The following is a 6,000-nucleotide window of genomic DNA, read 5'->3' on the forward strand; positions in this document are numbered from 1 at the left end:
AATTATCTAAGATGTATCCCCAAAGTGAAATGGAAGTGGGTTTGTATATCGTGATATATTAATGCGACATATCTATATGAGGAGGGGGGAAGTCTAGCATAGGACCCAGTCCCGGATCGTTTGAAATTTTTTAAGTAGCCCTTGAAGCCCTCATTATAATAATATGATTATTTTTCTGCACTAAACACTTCGTTATTTTCCCCTGATTTTCGAAAACTCAGAGCAATGTGGGTACCAATTATAATTAGAGTAGTCTTAGACCTTAATAAACTTCTTTAACCATTAAAAAAGTAAAAAAATTGACACTGTGGGGAGGTGACAGAAGGAGTAAACCGAAAGGACATTATCTAAGTTAGGGAGACTGGGGCACCTTCGGCATCGAGGCACATTCGGCAATCGCGTTTTCGATATGAATTCTACATCACTGGCTTTTATCCATAGGCGTCGAATATCAAAATAAATAACTGTGGCAAAGTTTTGAAATCTCTTGCTATTAAGCTTAAAAAATACAAAAAACCGTACATCTAGGTTTTTTGTATTGTTTTAAATGTTTTTTGTAATATTTTCATTCAAGTCAGTGTTATTAAAAAATCGTTATGTATATTCTTATAAAACAAAAAAAAAAAAAAAAAATATGTTTTTAGAAGATTTATAGAAAAAATTGAAAACAATAGATAGTATATTCGGGGTAGATTTAGCATTTTATAGTTGTGCACATACATATATTAAACAAAGCGTGTTTGTATTGCCGAAAATACAATAGAAAAATGTCAATGTCCGCCGCTAGAAAATATAGAGCTCTAAAATCAGTGCCGAATGTACCCCAGTTTGATGAAATTGAGTATTCATTCAGTTCGCTACATACAGCTCCGTAATGTATTGAAATATTCTTACTGAAGAAAACCATCTTCATTTTTTGAATTCACGTAATGTTTTCTGGTCAAATTATTGTTAAAACATTACCAATTGCTATCTTTATTGTAACAATAACAAAATTTCTATTGGATTTAGATCCGGTGACTGCACAGGCCCTTCATAATATCAATATTGTTGTCCTGGACAAATGTTTTGCTAATCGACTGGTTTGTTTTGGATCATTGTCCTGTTGAAATTTCCATTTTATATGTATTTCATATTCTGCATACAGAACCATAACATGTTGCAGCATTGAGCGGCAAAAATTGCTTTTTGAATACAATATCTTGGTGCAAATTCAGTCAGTATCCACAAATAAGATTGAAGAGGGACCAAGATAAGCCTGGGATTCGTTATGTTAAAGCCAATCAGAGCCGGTGCTTGGTATCTATCATCCCCTACGTCACCCGTTCCAAATCCGCAGTACGAGAAAAATGCTCAAAACTTCAAAAGTGCTCTACCATCTTTTATTGTTTCAGGGATCGTAAATTTTCCGATCATCGCATGTATGTTTCTTAGTTTTCCAACTATTGATTATTGGCTGCGCTACTATTATTTTAGCCGCAACTGTATGAGATGTACGAGTGTTCAAAATTTGGTCCCCTTTGGAGTGGACCGATAAGTACCATATTTTAACATTATACATTCATTCATTCACAGTTAAAATATTAAGTTGATCAAATTTAGTTCAAACTGATTATATATTTTTATTTATTTATTTTTAACAATTCCCAAGTCCGAAGACCACATTTGTGATTTTGTTGTGTTACCTGAAAAAGGATTTAGTTAGTATCGATATTAATTTTTAGTCCATATGTATCTATATATTAATTAATAATCCATATTAATTTCAACACCAACATATCTTAAAGATATTTATTGAAAATTTGGAGTATTTTTGAATCTCTGAAACCGGCAATTCTCAGAAAGTAATGTTTTCTCTAAAAACCCAAATATTTGTTTTGTAATCAGTATCAAAATGCTACATATGGTATAAGATGTATCCCCAAAGTGAAATGGAAGTGGGTTTGTATATCGTGATATATTAATGCGACATATCTATATGAGGAGGGGGGAAGTCTAGCATAGGACCCAGTCCCGGATCGTTTGAAATTTTTTAAGTAGCCCTTGAAGCCCTCATTATAATAATATGATTATTTTTCTGCACTAAACACTTCGTTATTTTCCCCTGATTTTCGAAAACTCAGAGCAATGTGGGTACCAATTATAATTAGAGTAGTCTTAGACCTTAATAAACTTCTTTAACCATTAAAAAAGTAAAAAATTTGACACTGTGGGGAGGTGACAGAAGGAGTAAACCGAAAGGACATTATCTAAGTTAGGGAGACTGGGGCACCTTCGGCATCGAGGCACATTCGGCAATCGCGTTTTTGATATGAATTCTACATCACTGGCTTTTATCCATAGGCGTCGGATATCAAAATAAATAACTGTGGCAAAGTTTTGAAATCTCTTGCTATTAAGCTTAAAAAATACAAAAAACCGTACATCTAGGTTTTTTGTATTGTTTTAAATGTTTTTTGTAATATTTTCATTCAAGTCAGTGTTATTAAAAAATCGTTATGTATATTCTTATAAAACAAAAAAAAAAAAAAAAAAAAATATGTTTTTAGAAGATTTATAGAAAAAAATGAAAACAATAGATAGTATATTCGGGGTAGATTTAGCATTTTATAGTTGTGCACATACATATATTAAACAAAGCGTGTTTGTATTGCCGAAAATACAATAGAAAAATGTCAATGTCCGCCGCTAGAAAATATAGAGCTCTAAAATCAGTGCCGAATGTACCCCAGTTTGATGAAATTGAGTATTCAGTTCGCTACATACAGCTCCGTAATGTATTGAAATATTCTTACTGAAGAAAACCATCTTCATTTTTTGAATTCACGTAATGTTTTCTGGTCAAATTATTGTTAAAACATTACCAATTGCTATCTTTATTGTAACAATAACAAAATTTCTATTGGATTTAGATCCGGTGACTGCATAGGCCCTTCATAATATCAAAATTGTTGTCCTGGACAAATGTTTTGCTAATCGACTGGTTTGTTTTGGATCATTGTTCTGTTGAAATTTCCATTTTATATGTATTTCAAATTCTGCATACAGAACCATAACATGTTGCAGCATTGAGTGGCATAAATTGCTTTTTGAATACAATATCTTGGTGCAAATCCAGTCAGTATCCACAATTAAGATGAAAGAGGGACCAAGATAAGCCTGGGATTCGTCATGTTAAATCCAATCAGAGCCGGTGCTTGGTACCCGTCACCCGTTCCAAATCCGCAGTACGATAAAAATGCTCAAAACTTCAAAAGTGCTCTACCATCTTTTATTGTTTCAGGGATCGTAAATTTTCCGATCATAGCATGTATGTTTCTTAGTTTTCCAACTATTGATTATTGGCTGCGCTACTATTATTTTAGCCGCAACTGTATGAGATGTACGAGTGTTCAAAATTTGGTCCCCTTTGGAGTGGACCGATAAGTACCATATTTTAACATTATACATTCAAACAGTTAAAATATTAAGTTGATCAAATTTAGTTCAAACTGATTATATATTTTTATTTATTTATTTTTAACAATTCCCAAGTCTGAAGACCACATTTTCCATTCGCAAAATTGCAAAGTTTGAATGAAACTGATTACTCCCTTCGAGAGTTATCGTGAGCATCAGTCGGCTAGACAGACGGACAGCCGGTCATTTGTAAATCGACTCCAAATTGTCTGAAACGGATTTGGATAAAACATGGGACCTAAAACCAATATTTCAATGAGTCACATTTTTGCCGTATCAAAGTGTATATACCCTCATCCATATTGTCATGCCCAATTTTACATGAAAGGTATTTACTGAATTTTGGAGACCCATGTCTCAGAAAGCGTAGACTTATTTGATAAAAAATTAAATGTATGTTAAATGAATGTTTCAATCCGCTCTTCAGTCACTATTAATTGATACACATTTAGCTTTCAAGATTTTAAAAGGGTTTTCGCGGAAGTTTGTCTTTCCAGGAAATCTCAGGAAATATGCACTTTTTTCGATAAGAAAATTAAATTTTTTCAAATTGATACTCATATTGTTTTAGAGAATTTTAAAGAGCATTACAAAATACATGTTTCCTAGCCGAACTTTATAGGCCCACATCTCAGTAAATACAGATTTCTGAAAGAAAAAGAAAGAAATTTCCTCGTAATAAGTGGCCACAGAATTGCATATTGTAAACTAGCCTGTAAACCCCTCACCATGAGAATTTAAATAATGTAATCGGGCTGTCAGGATGTATTTTTATTCTCTGAGAAAATTACAGATACTTGAAAATGCAATTACAGATTTGTTGAAAAAAAGACCGTATGAAATTAAGCTTTTTGAAAAATTCCATATTTTCGACCACAAACGGAGTTAAAAAAGAGGTAAAGGCGGCTGTAACGCTATATTGACTGATTTATTGAATTTTTCAATGCAAATTTTTTAAGCTCCTTCTTAAATTTTAATTGCGATTTCAACAATATGTCGAACATGTCCACGTGGACTAAGAATTCAATTCTGATCAAGAATATAGGATATGTAAACCCGATGGCCCTTTGTAAGACATAAGACCTTCAAGAGGTCTTCGTGAGGACTTCTATTGGACAAGATATGATCCTGTTGGCTAACCTTTGAATAATGCCATGTGGGGAAAGTGGCGCCCTCTTGTTGTAAATAAAAATCGTTTAAAGTGGATAAAGTATATATATTCTAGATCAGGGTAAAATTCTAAGTCGAATTCCGTCTGTCTGTTTTAATCACGTTATCTTCAGAAGGAATTGACGACTCTATGCCAAAATTTTGCATAGAGTCGTCTTTTGTCAGGCAGGTCAAGTTCGAAGATGGGTTATATCGGTCCACGTTTAGGCATAGCTCCCATAAAAGGGTACCCCCAATTTTCGTTATTTTGGGGATCTTGAGCACGTTTTTCAACCGAATTCGCTGAAATTCGGTACATTGGATTCTTATTGGCTACCAAATTTCCCACTAAAATTTATAAATATAGGTCCACATTTTCTGGTATCCCTTATCGTACGTCCAATTTTCAGTTTTTGTGGGGTTTTGAAAGAATATGTGTATATTTTGGGTCGTTATGTCGCTCGAATGTCCATATAAGAGGCATTTCTTCATTGGCATAAGGCAGAATCATGGCCTTATACCATCTAAATCCTTTAAATTAAATTCGTCAGAAAGCAGCACAGTATATCATTTTGGGATACTCCAGTTGAGATGGACGTTGGCGAATTCAAATCTGTCTTTTTTATTTTTTTAAGAAATAAAAGGTTTTTTCTAGTTGTCAACTGAATAATCCCTTTTCTCTTCAAATCGCGATGTTTCGCCTGGTTTTTCCCACAAAATGAGTTGGAGATTTGCGAACAGTCTGCAAAATCTTGTTAAATCTAGGAATTATTGAAATGTTAAGGAATGTTTTGCACCCAATTGCAGCGATATCGTCTGAAATAATTTATACTTTAATGTCCTAAATGTCTAAAGGATATGCGAGGGTCCTCCAGAATAAAACGAAATAGGAAATTTAATAGTTTATTCTATACTTTAAGTTAGGGGGTGCTTAAGTTTTGCCCGCTTGCTTTTCCGACTTAAAATGTATTTTGAATTTTAAAAATGTTGCTTTTAGTTCTGAAGGAAACAAGGTCGTTCATACATATTAATATGTTTGGCATCATTTTCCATGTAATATGAGTTTTTCAATATTCCTGATCCCACATAGGGGTTTGTCAAGAAAAAACTTCCAAATTTAAAAAGTAGAAATGAAACTTATTATTTACTTCCATAATAAAAAATACAAAGGATAAGAATAGCAGCCACTATAGCTCAGTCACACATAACTGGCATACAGGCAATTGTTGTTATTGTTTCGTCGTACATACAACCATGCTCATCTACCAACAGAAAAATGCATTGGTATTAGTAAATGTTGTGTTTTGTTTTATTTTTTGCCACCACATGTGCTGTGCTGTGTGTGTGCATGCATAAGCAACAATTAACTTCAGTGTTCTTTTCAGTTTGATT

The sequence above is a fragment of the Musca vetustissima genome, unplaced genomic scaffold (assembly GCF_032173495.1).
Source record: "Musca vetustissima isolate MV318-11 ecotype Yass unplaced genomic scaffold, APGP_CSIRO_Mvet_v1 utg6369, whole genome shotgun sequence".
NCBI lineage: Eukaryota > Metazoa > Arthropoda > Insecta > Diptera > Muscidae > Musca > Musca vetustissima.